The sequence below is a fragment of the Dermacentor albipictus genome, chromosome 1, assembly GCF_038994185.2.
Source record: "Dermacentor albipictus isolate Rhodes 1998 colony chromosome 1, USDA_Dalb.pri_finalv2, whole genome shotgun sequence".
Lineage (NCBI taxonomy): Eukaryota > Metazoa > Arthropoda > Arachnida > Ixodida > Ixodidae > Dermacentor > Dermacentor albipictus.
Window position 1 is genome coordinate 293523820 of NC_091821.1, and position 18136 is coordinate 293541955.

The following is an 18136-nucleotide window of genomic DNA, read 5'->3' on the forward strand; positions in this document are numbered from 1 at the left end:
CCGCGGTTGCTCAGTGGCTATGGTGTTGGGCTGCTGAGCACGAGGTCGCGGGATCGAATCCCGGCCGCGGCGGCCGCATTTCGATGGGGGCGAAATGCGAAAACACCCGTGTACTTAGATTTAGGTGCACGTTAAAGAACCCCAGGTGGTCCAAATTTCCGGAGTCCTCCACTACGGCGTGCCTCATAATCAGAAAGTGGTTTTGGCACGTTAAACCCCATAATTTAAAAAAAAAAGAAAAAATTTTTTTAACAGCATATGCTGTGCCTACATTCATTTTTTCATAATGGCTGGGATTTAAATGCTTTGACTTCAGGCGTGGAGCAAGCTTCAGGCTATGCTTCTCGTCGATCTCACATAGCTGCTCTAGGTACTTCATGGAGACCTGCAGAAGCAGCAAATGATCATTGTCATTTTGCATGTGTAGGCTAATGTAGCATAGTGTATGTTTACAGGTGCCTGCCTCTCATGTAATGCCCTCAAAAAGGGACTCTTGAGTTATATGAATAAATAAATGAAACTGTAAAACCATATTTGTATTTATTTAAGCTGAATCCTATAGATGCTTCACACTGAAGTAAATAATCTTCATTGCAGAAGCAAAAGTTACAACATTTTCCAAATAATTAAACTCCATTGTGCACGCTACGTTGTGAACAGCAATGTAAGATGGTGTGAGACTCGGCAACTTACCTCATTGGATGGCAACTTGTTATTCCGCACCGTGTCGTCGTCTAGAAGGATTCTTTGTTGCCGAACCAGGTGCCCGCGCAAGTTCTTGAGCAGGTGGGGTGCGTCCGCAAGGAAATGGAGGCTACGGTCGTTTCCACATGGATGGGGGCAGCTGGTCCTTGGACGACCATACTTTGTGGCCATGATTCCACGCAGCTTCCAGATGGCTTGATTTCCTCCACCCATGTCTGAAGTAATGCAGTCCACTGCTAGACCGATGCTTTCACTGCGCCTGATGATTTCAAATAGCAAGTCCAGTACCTTTGCGGCATCAAAGGATTCACCTGAAATGAAAACAAAATGCTGAAACCTTTCATTTATTTTGCACATTTCACTCATTGGGATATGCATACTGATGCTGTATTTATTGCATTATGCTTCTATTAGTGGTGCCTCTCACCCGCTCCACACTTGGCTGGCGCACAGCCAACATGGCAAGGCGCAAGGCCAAGTCGATAACCGCCTTGCTTCATTTTTTATGCTACATTCTTTCACTCGTCAGCCGCTTAGGAGGTTTAGCAAGCAAGCGACGACAGCATGTCACCAATGGTCATCACTACATATAGCTACGTAGCATTCTACACAGTACTGACAACTCATTTCAGCTTTATTCTGTGGATTGTCATTGCCTGTGACCCTAGGTGGTCTTAACCGACACCAACTGCATTTTCTGTAAGCCTCCCCTATGCATTAGCTCGCTACCATCCAAGAAAAAGTAGGCAGTTCAGTAAAGATTCTAGGAGGAATGTTGCCACTCTGTGTTACACATCACTGGCACGCAATTCTTCAGGAATTGGCCAAACAGTCTCTGCAGTTATGCGCATAAGAAAAATGAAAACATTGTGTTGTTCCCAACTTTACGTGCAAAAATTCACTTAACACTAACTTTCAACTGCTACTTACCTGTGAAATGATATGCGACGGTCTGCTTCCATCTTGATGCAATTCCGCCAAGCATAAAAACCAAAGCATGTGTCGCCAGTACAGGCTCTGCACTTGGGTCCGAGGAGGGGAGAGTAGGGCGGCCTGAGGGATAATTCAAGAATGCTTATTTGGGGCATAGCAGTGCAGAGCTGTCCAGTATATATCATAAAGTAAGCATGCAGTGTGCTTTATTAGCACAGGAAAGCATCAAAAATAGAAAAACAAATGATGTTGCTGTGCTGGGTTTAGTAGCACATAATCATCTAAGCCTGTCATGTGCCAAGCTTAAGTGAGTTAAGTTGGACACCACTTTGTTTATAACTTTGTTTATAAGGTATAACAGGTTTCATCGAAAACTACATAAATATAAGATATGCCAAGGATGCTTGAATGGCTTTCTCTGTGTACCTATGCACACACATTTAGTCATTAACGCTTAGATATTGAAATTAGAGCAGTTAAATTAGTTGCATTAACTTTTTTCACATCGCTAAATTAAGTATCACATGCCAGTGCTCATTACTGCATTGGTTTTAGCTGCAAGAGAACTACGCTGCCCGATATGTAAACGGCAGACCACATTTGTTTTTGATGAAGCCTTACCGATGACAGAGCGTGTTGTAATATCATAGTCCAAACCAGGCGTCAGTTGGATTTCGTCCAACATTAGGACTGCATAACGCTCTTCAGAGTTGAATGTTGCCACTTTTGATGCTAAAGGTGGAAACACTTCCTCAAGAATACCTAGAATGACAAGAAAAGAGCCTTTTATTATGTTTGATAGCTTTAACACTAGCCTAGGGGTATTGCAGAAAGCATAGTTAGAGTGTATCTTTGCTAACAAACATGCGTCCTGGAATGATCACGGCTACTTTTCTTTGAAATTCAAAAGTACAAGCTTCAGCCCAGTCGTTTCAAACAACCTCGCTTGTCACTATCAGAGCCTTTATAAAATCTTTTCTAAAAAGATGAGTGCAAGCCTCCTGCTGCCGCCCAATATTTCTAGCTATGCTTGCTATGTGATCATCAGTGAAGTCAGTAGCTAGTCTTGAGTCGCACCTGCAATGTGGAAAATGTTTATTATGGAGCTGCAAACATTACTGCATACCTGGGGTAAACTTGATATCTTCAATATGTTTTTGAAGAGTGCGTTCAGCAGGGAGCGGCCACCCATTACCTCTCAGGTATTCATATCCTCTTCCCCCACAGGCAAGTCGGACCTTCAGAGACTCCTGAATTGTCTTCTGAGTCCATGATGACCCTCTCATTGTTCCCTTTTGCAGGACACGGAGCTGATCTTCTGCAAGCAGTCCACTAAATGATCTTCTCAGGGCGTCACACTCCATTTCCACCCTCGCACGCTTTTTTCTTTCCAAGTTAAGTTGGCGCTTCAGTGTGTCAACTTCATTGAACATGTTGGGAGATGCATCCTCTTGAACATCTGAGGTTTTTGGCACTTCTGTTGCCACATCAGCAGATCCAGTATGCTCCTGTTGCTCTTTTGAAGAGTCCAGACCATCTGCTGTGCTGTCAGCAGCTGCAAAAGTTTTCATAGTGATTTTTTCGTTTCAAACACTTTTTGTGCCCAGACATGCAACCACATTACTTGTAAGTGCTACACTTAAAAGAGCAGTGCCAATGAAATAGTTGAGGTTTCTCTGTTTGGTCACAGTATCAGGCCCCGATTCAAATCATTGAAAAGTTACAAGATCAATGCCAGTATACATTCAGGTACGAAATCATCCATTTTGCATTATATGTGGCTACGTGATAACCGACCAACAAAGCACTGCTGCAGTGTATGTATGAAAAAAAGTTTCATTTGAGGAAAAATTACCTATTAGCAAGTTTTCCCCTTCAGGTTCAGCCTCTTCAGCCAAGTTGTTTGCTGGCGAACTAGGAAGACGGGCGAATGGTGGCTTTCTGGTTTTCTTTGGCACACGGTGTGCAAAAATGCTTGGCACAGCTTTATACTTTAGCCTCTTCTTCCCATCCACTCTAGGCTTCTCAAAGTCTTCAGCACAAAAGTGGTCCTGCAAATGTTTGTTGTATGGTTAGAAGTGTGATGCTGGTCACAGTAACGCTGGCTGCCCAAGGCGGCTGCCAGGGCTTTATTGAATGAAGCTGTTCGAGACATGTGAAATAAGAAAAAAAACATGGAAGATAGCTGTAATAATAAGTTGAAAGACCCAACTAAAGAGACGAAGAATACGTTATAAAGTTATCAAGGTTTACAAGTTTACACAGTGAAAATTAAAATAGCTCAATTGGGATGTAAACGCGCACGTGACCGCAAACACGCAGCTTCAAGGATTGCTAATATTCAACCCATTTCTATTTTTCTACCAGTGCCAACACAACTGCACAGAAAGCAGCTGTTATGTGGACGCACGACATGCACTGACCATGTTTTTATTGACTACGATCGTCACAATTTGCGAAAAACAAGTGCCATATGGGTCGAGTGACTCGAAGCGAGAGCGTGCTCACGTGCGCGGGGAAATCATGCGAGTACCTGGTGCACGTGAGGACGCGGAATTCTCGCGCGACAAGTGTGCCTTCGCGTGCCACGAGCACGGAATAACCACGTGTGTTGAGCAACAAAAGCGTACCCGCGTCAAGCGTGCAAGGCGCGAACGATCCCTACAATGAACTCCTATTTTCGTAGCATCGCTAAAACCGCGTGCACTTCGCTTAAATATCTTCTAAAACAGCGCCGAGAAGCACAAGCAAGGTGCACTTACCTCGCACACACGGGTGTTTTTTGTAGGCTTGAAGTTATCCCGGCCGATTCTATGTAGCCACGCAGAACGACGCTCTCGGTCATTTTTTCCAATCGGAATCGAGAAAAAAGTCTTTCCAGACTCGGTTCGGTTGCTGCATCCGAAGGCACAGCAACCAGGCATGATTTCTTTAGTCAAACGCGAGCGCTACAATCTGAACACAAATAACAAACGTAGGGAACCTGCGCTGCCTGCGCTTTAACTCAGCCAGCCCGCCCGGCGCTTGGAAGGTTTATGGCACCCCGGAGGTCACATGGTACGGTTGGGCCAATGAACGCGGCGGCGGCGCGGGGAAAACAAATGCGGTACTCTGAATATTTTTCCAGTGACTCTAGGGAGGGCTGCCGCGTGTTGCCCGCTGCTGGAACAGGCGACTTCCTATGCGACTTGCCTCCCTGAAACGCTGTTTTCTGCAGATGACGGCAGGTGGCGACACATGTTTATGCTTGGGCCGTCGCGACAGCAGCTCGCATCCCTATAAGCACAGATTAATTTTCACTTTTTTTCTTGAAAACCAGGCAATTATCTATGCCCAGTGTTATACTAAACGAAGTCGACGCCAAATTGCGGTCGTTCTGCAAAATTTGACCCAGAACAGTGAAGCACAAAGCCTCTTTTTTTCGAACACTCGCAGCGAAATATTCAGGACCCTGTAGTTGGCAGAATAATCAAGAAGCAGCCTCGTCTCTCCAGCACTTCAGCAAGCTGTAAAAAACTAATGTTTCAAATCAAGTTACCTACAAGTACCAATAATAATTGCAAATGAACATATCTATAAAATACGCTTATAGCTTTTTTTGCACAAAAGGCCGAATGCACAGCTAAAATTTTTAACGGGAACTGAATAGGTGTAGATGACGGCTACAACGTTCCATCAGGTGCACCACCACTCTGCCTTGACCAGAGCAAAGTTACCGCAAAGTAGCGTTATGTAACACTACTTTCAGTGAAGAGGAACAGTGTGGTCACTGTTGCTTTATCACACCTTACAAGTATGCAATGAACGTGTGAAGTATTGAGGTGGTAACGAAATGAATATAAACTAACACTAACGAGCAACACTTGCGATTCAAGAGCGGTCTACGAGATAGTATTGGCATTGGTTTTGCAGAAAATGGTTCCTAGTGGGAGAAATATCGTCTAACGTGTGCCTAAAATACTTATGCGTCTGAAGATGATGTAAGCACCTAAGGATGACTTCCCGACGCTCAAAGTGTTTTAACGCATTTCAATCATTTTTTTTAAAGAGAAAGATGCTCTGAAGACATCAACTTTATTTTCCATCGCAAGACGAATGGGGAAAGCGAGTGAAAAAGTCAACATTCGCACTTGCTTGGTAGGCACCATATACCAATTCCAGGTGTCACGAGCAGAGGAAGCTGCTACATATCTAACACTAGTCATCATCATCAGCCTATTTAAGTCCACTGCAGCACGAAGGCCTCCCCCTCCGATCTCCTATTACCCCTGTGGTGCGCCAACCGATTACAACTTGCGCCTGCGAATTTCTTGATTTCATGACCCCACCTAGTCTTTTGCCGTCATCGACTGCGTTTCCCTTCTGTTGGCACCCATTCTGTAACCCCAAAGGTCCACCGGTTATCTAACCTACGCATTAGATGACCTGCACAGCTGCATTTCTTTCTATTAATGTTGATTAGAATATCAGCTATACGCGTTTGCTCGCTGATCCACACCGCTCTCTTCCCGTCTCTTAACGTTACGCCTATCATTCTTCGTCCCATTGCTTTCTATGGTGCTTAACTCGTTTTCGAGCTTATTTGTCAAGTGTATGCCCCATATGTTAGCCCCGGTAGAATTCATTGATTGTACACCTTTCTTTTTAGTGATAAAGGTAAGGGTTCCGTAAAGATCTAAGCATATCTGCCGTATGCTCTACAACCTAATTTTATTCTTCTGTAAATTTCCTACTCATGATCACGGTCCCCTGTGAGTGATTGTCCTAGGTAAACATATTCCTTCGCGTAGTCTAGAGCCTGACTGGCGATCCTGAACTCTTGTTTCCTTGCAAAGATATTGATCGTTAACTTTGTTTTCTGCATAATAATCTTCAATCCCACTCTTACACTCTATCTATTAAATCCTCAATCATTTGTTATAGCTCGTCCCAAGTGTTGCTGAACAGGACAATGTCATCTGCAAACCGAAGGTTGTTGACATATTCGCGGTTGGTCCTTAGCCCTAAAGGCCCAACCACACGCGGTGAATCGTGCGCGCCTGGCTACGCGTCACGCGTCTGCGAGGCCGTACGCGCCTGTCTTATACTATGTTCAGACTACGTTCGTAAGGCGCCGATTTTTCGTAACATACGTAAGCGGAAGCGCAACAAGCGTATGCGTCTAGTTCAGACTGCGAACGTAAAGGTACCAACGTGCGCAATTCTCGCAAAAATTGTGGGTGAGAGTGTTGAAGGGTCGGCAACATTTACGACTGTTATGTTACGACCGTTGCGACACAGCCAATGACCGATAAGCTTTCGGCTTTTAACAACCGGTGACGACACTTCCGTCCTCCCGTCTGCAGACAGCTCCGGGCGCGGGAAGTGCCATTCCGCCATTCCGTGCGCACGATTGGCTGTGTTCGTGAAAATTTTTGCAGTGCGCCTTGCGAGACTGTTTTCAGTTCATCTGGTTTATCCGCCGAGGAAATCGATGGCCGCAGATGCGTGCTCCGAACTTCGATGAGTGGTCTCATTAGGTTTTCAAGGAAGCGGAACTGCTGGGGCGACATGCGCATGATGTTATGAAACATCGCAGCGTCACCAACTCGGAGCTTGGCGAAAAGGTTGTGAAAATCGCCGTCCGTGGCCCTGTCGAGAAATACTTGCCGCACCCAAACCCTTCTGCGTCGCCTTCGTCGTCTTTGGGCGATTGAATACATGACTATAAGTTTGTTTTGAGCGTGAATTTCTTCGATCTCGGCCAGCGCTCGCATGTTGGCAGGAGCTATATTGGACCGCTGGTGACGTCCATTCTGCAGCTCCAAATTTTATTGGCCTGTTGTAAAAGCCGTAATTTAAGCAGCAGTAAATGTGAACAAAGGTGCCAGCTTAACTGCCGTAACGTTTTTTACAGCCGTTACGTTCGATACGCCAAAATAGCTGTTACGCGCGTTACGACCGTAGTGTGTACATAGCATTACGCGTCTAGAGAGGGCAGACGCGCAGGAATCGCGCGCGTCAAGGAGGTCTTGATCTTGGGCGTATTTGGAGCGTACGCGACGGAAGTGGCAGCTTGTGCACTAACGTCACGTGGGCCGCATGTACACTTCCCGTGGTTCGGAAATGTTGTTTAAGTTTCAGAATCGTGCGGAGACGCCGGGAGTCGCTGCTGGTTAGGTGTCGATAGAGCATGGAGGCGATCAACAACGAAGCGCTGATCACCTGCGTTGAGGCTCGACCTGCGCTTTGATAGCAGGCGAAACACAAGCGCCACTAGAACAAGCACTTGACGAGGTGGTCGTGGATCGTCATGCCCAACGCTGCCGAGCAGGTGAGTGCTCGGAATTTTATACGGGCGTCATACCGGAGCAGCTTCAATCGCGATCGAGCCCGATCGGTGTCGGATTTGGTGATCACGACTGCCTGTACCGCGCAATCTGCGTAGAACCGATCGTGATCGAGAAATTTGATCGCGCTCGATCGCCATCGAAAGCCTAGCTGTGTGGCACTGGTATAAGCTGCCTCTCTGATCAGCCGACTCGCAGATGTCGCAAACGCGTTTCATCTGTGCAGAGGACGTTATCACAGCGCTGCAGAAGTGATGGAAGTCCCTGGGGAATAAATTTCGGCGTCTAGGAAGACGTTTCAGAAAGAAAAGAGCCGCGCCGTGCCAGTCGACGTTCACGACTACGTCATCCGGCTGTTTTTCGACCAGATGATGTTTCTGCGCTTCACAATGGAGTGTAGACCGTAAGTGAGCTTAAGGTTTCCATCTTAGCCGGCGTGTTAAAAATGAAACACGGGATTCTAGTGCTTTCCCTTTACCACGTTGACCGGCGATGCCGTATGTTTGTATTACAGCTGGCAATGCACCGCACTTATGGGAATCGACTCAAAATTGTGCTTACACAAGTAAGTCGACGCACAGTATGCATTATATTCAGCTTTGTCTAATTGGCGATAAAATCTTTGTGCGGCATCGCCGCTCCTATTATCGCATGTTTCGTTAAATGTGATCCGGTAAGGGGACATACAAGCAGTACAAGAATAGCTTTGTATATTTATTTATTTATGTACCCACAAAGCCAGTTTGGCTTTGCAGTGGGGAGCAGAGAAAGCAGAGATACAGGTACAAAATAACAAGTAAAATAGCACATAAAAACCTAACAATAAAGCACAATACAGAAGTACAGAGAATATCACATACAAATTAGCAGGATGAATAAAAAGAAAAGGGCTTGCATGATGCACACACAAAAACAAAACACAAAACATGCAAGGAGTTTTTTTTTTATTCTATGCACTGATCCTAGAAGGCAGCGTGCAAGTCAATGGCCAGTATTTAACCGAGTATTGAATGTTGCTATATTCACGTGTATCTTGGGCACTGCAATGGAGTTTTAATTTTGCATTTTGTTGCTTGCGAGCAGTGTTCAAATCGGTGCTTTATCACAGACCCTCAAATATTACCTAGCTTGCTTAGGGATTCATTCAGTGTCATCATGCTGTAGGAATAAATGCACCATAGTACGGACGACATTTTCAGCTGTGTAATTCATAATTCTTTTTGCGTCCGCTCAGGAGTGTCCTTACCTAATTATCAGCCTGCGGTTATTCTGCAGATCCCAGGTGCTGTATCGTGCTGTATCGTGTATAGTGTATCGTATCGTGCTGCAGATCCCAGTGCAGGTGCTGTATCAGGTGCTGTAGCCTGCATCGTGAAAGCGAAGCTTTCACGATGTTTGTGGAGAACGTTGTTTCTGCTTAGCAAAATTTCCAAAGAAAGACTAGATGATCCACTTAAACGCATTCGCACTGTGCAAAAAATTATTATTGAAATTTTACATGCCAAAACCACGATCTAGTTACATTATTTTAATTGGTATTTGCATTACGTGCGGTACTGGTCACTCGTGCAAGACAGTAGCCAGTATTCAGCTGGGATGACAATGGTTCAACGACTACATTAATATCAGTATGAGGCATTCAGTAAGAGCTATTTGGCAAGACAGTAGGAGCAGCGGTGGGAAAGTCCAGAGAAGAGGCAAAAAAAGCTTGGCTGTAAGAAACCTTCAGGAAGGATTTGCTCGCTAAGATCAGCTTTGCTGGGCCAAAACACCCTTTACAAGGCATATGGCAAGAAGACAAACATTATTATACGTAACTTCCTAAATACAAACAACAAATGCACCGAATACTACGTACACAGCTTCACACTGTGTTTAGACGTACATTCAGTTAACAAAAACAGTTTAAAATGAGATGAAGTTTACAAACAAGTGAAAGGAAAACAAAGTTACAAGCCAAGAACGTTTCAAGTAGAAAAACTAGAACAGGAGAGAGCCTTATGCTAAAGCAAGACCTAACAATACTACTACTCTATGTTTAGAAAGTGCAAGCACAGGTCTTTCAACATAAAATTTATTAAGTGGTTTTACTGAGTAAATGTAGTGGAATGCTTGCTGCTAATTATTTCAAAACTGAAACATTCCAAATATGCACTGTGTTGAGTAGGAGTAATCACTAGGCTTTAGGCATGCAGATCTCGTAAGAACTGCTTAAATGCATCACAAGCAAAAACAGAAAACGATACAAAAGCTACACTTAAGCGCATGCAGAAACTGTTCATTCTGGTTGTGTAGGCAAGCCACTTTTGTCCCTACAAAACTGATTCAGTGCTTCAGTGTACTCTAATAAAATCACACACTAAAACAAATGTGGACGGGTTTGAGCCTTCATATTTTTTGCATCCAGACTGGCACATTATTTACACATTGACAATATGTGCAAACCTTATTACGCTCACATGCAGCATGTCCGCCAACCTTCCACCAGTGCCCCCATCGAGTGAGAAGGGAAGTGCTGCAGACATCTTAACAAAACATGTGCCAGTTTTCCGATCTGGCAACACTTGAAGTGCCATCACCGTCAAGTGAAGAGTCACAAGCGCCAGCATCGACTCTGTCTTCGGCGTCGCATGAGTCTGTGGAGTCTCAGGACATTTTCGAATCTCTTGAATCACCGATGCTTCAAGAAGTTCTGGTTCCTGAGGATTCTGAGGCACACCACAGCAGTCCGCAGTCAGAAGCATCGCTGGCTTCAGCAGGCAGTCGTAGGCTGGATACGTTAGGAAGCATTGCTTCTGAAGCAACGTCAAGGGGGAGGAAAAGGAAAAAGAAAGATTAGAGTCAGTTAATATTGGAGGAATTAGGCAATGTTTCAAGTGCAATCAAAAGATGCAAACCACAGGACGACCTCGAACTTTTGCCGTCTCTCTGCTCAGACACATTAGAGAAATCAGTGAGGATACGCATCTCGATTTGAAAATTAAATTCATGCAAGTAGGAGAGCAATTCAAAGATTAATGTTTTTTAATGCATGCTTTTTGTATAATAAAGCCAAGAGACAATGAAACCAAAGGAAATCATTGATGAATTTAATTACTTTATATCGAAATGGAAAAATAAGGAGGAAAATAAAAGTATATGAAAAGGTAACTTCCCATTGATGGGAGACGAACCCACAACCTTTGAATTATAGTTGCATTGCTTTACCAGTAGAGCTGCAGCAATGGCTATCCCTCTGCAAACTTTCTTGATCTCACTGGTAGTGTAGTGATCTCACTGGTAGTGGTAGATCTCACCCTGGTAGTGTTAGCCAGTGTTATCGTGCAAGAACACTCCAAGAGCCTAATCTAGTACACATAAACATTCTAACAAATTGATGGTGGAATAGCCTCCAGCTCAATTGGTTTTGGTTTTAGCTCCCACCAGTGGCAAGTTATATTTTGTCCACTTTCATTTCTCTTCTCCTTGTGATTTTCACATTACAAATAAAATGACAGTTATTTTCCTTTATGCTTTATATACGTTTCCTTGTCTGTTGTTATCATGTCAAAGCCCCTCAGCTCTTCTTTTTTGTTCATTTTACATTGTGCTGTATCCATATTTTTGTGTGGTATTCAAGAATTTCATAAAGTTGATATCTGTGGGCCTGGTTGGCTGGCCATTGCTGCTGTAGAGATGTGTGAACATGTTTTAGCAACACACCTACGATAAAGAAGCACTGACTTGCAACTAAAGGTTTGTTGTTGCAAGACAGATGTTTATCGCTTTTATCTGTGTTTACTCATTCAGCCTGTCTTGCAGCAATGAACCTTTTTGAGTTCACCACCTGTGCATGTAGAGTTTGTGCATGCATCTAGAGATGCCTGTAAATAAAAAGAAATGTAAGGAACCTTCAACCAGACCCCATTGAAAATTTCGGTTATATGCCGCAAGTTGTAAAGCCTGTCAGAGCGTTCTAGCAGCGCAAGCATTTTTCAAATTGTTTAATTAATATTAGAAGAGGTAGCGGAAAGGGAAAAGTCTTGCCACCACATAGCCAGGAGGCGAGGTTCACTGCCAACATATACAACCTCTACCTCTCCCACAACTATCATCCACAAGCCACATTCCTTGCATTCTTTTTTTTTTTGGTGTTGCGTGGCTCAGTTGCAGAGTTGGTTTCGCACGTTCTGCATTGGATGTTTGGCCAAAGTCTTTGTACGTAATCAGTGACATTGAAGGCAGTGTGTAAATGAGACATTTATACGTATGACCCTGCTTCTCTGGCAGGAAGCAGGGCTACCTGACGGGAGCCGTGAACAGCATGTGAGCTTTAAAAAAATTCTTAAGCTGAAAAAAATGTAAGAAATTTCTGCGGCTGTCGTGCTGTTCTGCAGTTGTTTAATACTTTGCAGGCCTGTGCCACTATATGACTTACACACCACTGCAGAGCCTAGCCGCCTCAATCCCCACACAGTAAGTCAAGGCAACGTCTTTTATGTCTTACCGGTATGCCAAGTAGCTTGAATGCAAGTTGAAATAAAATTAGTACGCATGTCTCAATTGTTTGAATACTAATTATGATGACATGATTTTTCTTGACAATGATCTACATGGCTGCGGGGGCTCTCTTCGGGTGACGTACGATCATAATTCATTTGTGTAGGTTAGCTACCACCTTCGTTTAATACTGCATGTGCGAGCATTCCTCAGTGCATGTTTTACAAGTTGCGCAAGGTCAAAAGCACTGAGGTAGCGTTTGTGCGATGCCATTCAATGGCAGTTTTTTAAATTAAGTTAGCCGTAACTGATACACTGGTGATGCAGTAAGTGAAAACTTTCAGTCTCTGTGATCATGCGATCATTTTTTTCTTGTATTTCTTTTCACGCAAATTGTCAGTACCATCATTACTATTTCTCGTTTTGTATCAGCATTTTGTGTCCCATCTTTTTATTTGTTTATGAGTTAATAAATATTTAGTTGTGTATAATTCTGTATTCTGCGGAGAGAAATAAAGATTATTATTATTATATTATTATTATTATGTATTAGTATTTTTTCTGCATGCTCACTGTCAGTCATTTCCTTCTTTCTTTGGTTTTGCTTCAATGTTTTGTGACCCCTTCCTGATTTGGCTTCCAAAAGGTGGCGGGCAGTAATATGTAAATAAAATAAATGATACATTAAATGACAAAGAAACAGTGTTCTGTATTCCTCCAATCGCACATTATTACTCTAGGGGGCAACTGTCCTTTACAAACCTCAATGCCACAGCAAGTCGTTTTCCAGGCTCCAGGGGTTTCTCGAATGTGGTGCTGCCATGTGAGGTCCTCTGCGACAAAGCTCAATAGCTTGTCCAAGAGCTGCGGCGCCTTGCGAAGGAACTTGTAGAAAAATCTGTGGTCATCCTGACGCATCCGTCGCATATGTAAAAAAATGGTGCATTATTACCTGGCAGCAAGACCATGCCCTGCCCACATACACGCTCAGGTATCAGGAGCTGTACACTTTTCACTGACACACACGTATAGCTACTAGCCATCATTCATTTTACCCCCTGCTTTGTTTATATGCTTGAATACAAACAGTGGTTCGGCAAAACAGGAGAGCCAGTCAACGGTATATTAAATATCGTGCGGCCACTGCCAAGAAGATTCCAAAATTAGCCGCACAGAATTTTAACCTGCCCCCAAGGTAACAATGTAAATACATGACACTTAATATTCTACAGTCACACTTCTGATAGAAAGAAAATATAGGAAATCGTGTCTCGTCCACAAGCGTCATATAAGACAAGCATCGCGTGTAAAAAGGTGTTCTTGAATCTGTGTTCTATACTAATGGCACAAATATAACCAGCAGTCCTTAGCTTTTTGTAGGTATGTGCTAATACCGAAAAGTAGATTTAGAATCGAATATGGAATCAAATGAAGAAAAAATAATCTGGATATCAAATAAAATATCGAATAGCAGAAAATGTATTACAAAACCTAATCCTTACACATTTTGTGCAAGAAAAGAGGCTGTAACAAGTATGGTCTACTGTTAATGATGAAGGGAGCTCCAAATTAGTATTACAGATTGTCTGTTAAATAGAATCAAGTGCTTCTTCCCCTCTGAAGCTGAGCAGTTAATGACCGTATGTCGTACGGCATACACGGGTTAGACAGACGGCTGTTGAAACGTCGTGAGGTGTCGTCACCACGTATCCAATATACGATCTGTGTGCCTCCGGTGGCTAATCAGCCCGATCTCCGCCTATGCTTTCGCGCTTTCCGAACTACACCCTGCTCTTGCCGTTCCCCCTGTTCGCGTACGTCACGTTATCGTTTCGATCGGTGCTGTCAACCTGGACGAACCTTGCAGCGAAGACGCGATGCTGTTCTGCGAATTGGGCGTTCGCGCGCTGCGAGTGCGATCCCCGCATTACTACTTTAAGCCGTTCACTTATGCGCGCACTTAAAGACGCTGATAAGTAATTGCTGTCCTAATGAAGATAAGTCCCGATGTCCAAACACTGGCTCCTAGTTCTACCACTGTAGATCATCGAAAGGAAAGAAGTTACTCACAGCTGTAAAGTCCTTCTTCGTTACGCATTTGAAAGACTGGCCGGACCCACCAACGTCGCCGCATGGGCCGCAGACGCTTTCTGCGCTCCCGCCGCCTTTGTAAGAGCAGCAGCAGCAAAAGCTTCTTTGTCATGTGGCGCATTGCGGGAAGAGAATGCTGATGCCGGCGAAGCAAGCGGCTAAGCAAAAGCTCGGCAGCAACGTCGTGCGTGGTCGCGCGCAGATTTCAGCTGCAGTCGTGAGCAAGCAGACGCTATCGCGCGTGATGTTGGTAATTGATGTAGCTTTTCTTGCCATAAGGATGCGTAGATACGAACATCGTGCATTTCTCTACTTAAAAATATTGTACTAGCTCTAACATTGATAAATTAAATAAAAATGGCTAGCCATAATGAAATTAAAGATAAAGGTTTCTCAAAGCCAAAGACGACCGTTTCCGCCATCGCTGGGCCGCTGGTCTGTGAGCCCTGTGCTACGCGCAGCGAAGCGCGCACGTGTGCGCGTATCGTGTGGCTGGACGCCCTTCCCTTCATCACCCGCGTACGCGCACGAAGGCGCGTACGCTTACGTGTACGCGTAGCGAGACGCGTATCCCGTGCTGCGTGTGGTTGGGCCTTAAGCCGTCCTACTTCTTTGAAGCGTGCAGTGGATAACATTGGATAGATTGTGTTATCCTTATTCTATTGGAAATTATCTTGGTGAAATTTTTATACAGTGCTGAAAGTAACCTAATGGGTGTATAATTGTTCAATACTTTAACATCTCCCTTTTTGTGGATTAGTATAATGTTGCCATTCTTCCAGTGCTGAGGAACCTTTCAAGTCGGGAGAGATCTCGTATAAAGGGGCGCAGGCTTCTCAAGCAGGATGTCTCCTCCATCTTTGGTTAAATTGACTGTTATTCCATCTTCACATGCCGTGTTTCCTTGTTTCATGTCGTCTAAGGCCCTTCTAACTTCATCGCAAGTTACACAATGAGCCTCTGTAAACTGTTCATTACTACTTTCAGAAGAGATGTCCTGCCTTTTCTGGGTATTGAACAGGTCAATATAGAATTCTTCCGCTGCTTTTACAATATTTTAGAACGTGCTGATCATATTGCCCTGCTTATCCTTCAGTGCATACACGTTGACATGACCTATGCCAAGTTTTTTTCTCACTGATTGCATTCTGCGTCCATTTTTTACCGCTTCCTCAGTCTTTCTTGCGTTATAAATTCGAATATCTTTTATTTTCTCCTTGTTGATCAGCTGTGACAATTCCGTGAATTCTACTGTACTGATCTCTCGACTTGGACTGCTTCATTTTTAGTCGTTTCTTTATTAGGTCCTTCGTTGCTTGGAAGAGCTTACATACTGGTTGCCTTGGTGCATTGCCTTCAAGGGCTGCTTCTGAACTCCGCCTAGATACGCTTTCAGTGATTACCTCTATGTCTTCTACATCTCGCTGTTCTAAGGGTGCATATTTATTTGCAAGTACCAACCTGAATTCGTCCGCTTTTATCCTTACTGTGTCTAGGTTGGCCTGTTTCTTCTTGACCAATTTTAAGCTTTCTGTCTTCATTTTCAGCTAAATCCTACACCTCAAAACCTATGATCACTGTACTTTACCCTACCTAACACTTCTACAATCTGCACTTTCCAGCGATCGGCAGAAAGTATAAAATGGATTTCATTCCTTGTTTGACCTTTAGGGCTTTTCAGGTCCACTTTGTGTTGCTATGCTTTGTGAAGAAGGTGTTCATTATTCGTAGCTCATTCCTTTCTGCGAATTCCAGCAACATCTCTCCTGTAGTGTTTCTAGACAAGACGCCGTAGTTGCGAATCGCTTGTTCACCAGCCTGCTTTTCCCCCACTTTTGCAATGAAGTCGCCCATTACTACAGTATACTTAGTTTGCACTTTTCTCATTGGCAATCAGATTTACTTATGGCTCATAATGGCTCATAAAACTGATCTACTTCATCATCATCACGACTGGAGCTTGGCGCGTACGCTTGTACCACTTTTTAATGCATACCTATAATTACGTTTTATTAGGAATACTGCTAGCCTCTCATTAATGCTATACAATTAGTTAATGTATCAGGTACAACCGACACGTATCAGGCACAAACCGAGGGTACTCCGATCATAAAGTGAGGGAAGTTCTCAAGAAAATATCCGTCCTGAAAATCATGTAGCAACGTTTCACCACCTAACAAACGTTATCGCTCAGCGCGGGACGCGCCCGCGTGTATCGGAAGTTTCTCGAATGTTACCGATGGTTCTTTCTGCTGTCTGTTGTCAGTGAAGCTTGTGTAATCTGATTGCACGTGCGACGCGAATAGTGTAGAACTGTATGGAAGACACGCGGACCCCAGCGATTGATCTGGAACCTTCGAGGGCTCATGTATAAAAGCCGGCGCGCTTGACCGGCAGATCAGCTTTTCGACGATCGCCGACCGTGTTCGCCGCTATTGCTGCACTTCGAGTGTAACTTGCTTTTGTGGGCACAAGTTCGCCCAAGAACAAAATCTCAGTGCCCTTCCACTCTATGAAGAAAGATGAAGAGCGAAGCTATGTATCTCGGCCCCTTAATGGCGAACTGCACCTCCTGCGCGGGTCGGCCCGGCATTGCACTATCTCCGGGGTCGGCCCACGTATGGGGAGTGCTTAATGCCTGCTTCACCTCCCGCGTTTGTCGGCCGGCATTGCACTATCTTCGGGATCAGCGGCAGCGGCGATGTACGCACGTTATTTAGTCAACTTGTCTGGATGTTTGCAGAGGCCGGCGCTTCATGTCATACCTCATCAGGACTGTTCTACGTGTCCCGCCACCTACCTGAGTGTACTGTAATCACGGCCTTCCATCGCTTCTGTCTTGGGCGCGGTGTTTCACTGGAGAGCTGGTTTCACTCTGACAGGGGCAGCGGTGACGTACGCACGTCATTTAATCAACTTGTCTGGATTTTCGGAGGATGGTGGCATTTCTTATTTTGCGCTGTAGCATAGCTCCTCTCCTGTCGTTGCTGTTGCTTCCACGAATGTTGTAGTGCTTTCACCTCGTTATGACTGTTCATAAGAGTGTCTTATATGCCATATCAGTGCCGCCTTTAAGCTATGGAAGTTTCTCGCTCTGGAAGCGTGCGATCGCTGATAAGCAGCCAGGTACTATTAAGGAAGTCACAAAAGTGTTGGTGGAACGTCGCCAATGCCTTAAAGCTTAAGGTGTTGGCGACGGACATGAGAAATATCGTCGGTGGTGTTGCTAACTCCAATACAGAGATTCCCAGTGAACTCGGAGCCATTCGTGACTCCATTGGCTTTCTGAATGATGGTTTCGAACAATTCAAGAAAGATGTTGACGCATTCCGTCGCGAGTTCACTGCAGTGGCGGCTGAAAATCAGCGATGTAAAAGATACTGAAGTACTACAGCGCCAAACAGACGACGCAAGAAGAGACACGGACGAGCGCTTACTAACAACTGATGCTTTATTGGCGGAAACACACAATATATATACGCATTACCTTGTCCGCAACACTTCCAGGTTCTAAAAGAGGAACTTGCCTATAAGTTAAAACTAGCAAAGTCACGTTATTTTGACACGACGCTCCCCGAATTTATCAGAAGTGATCCCCA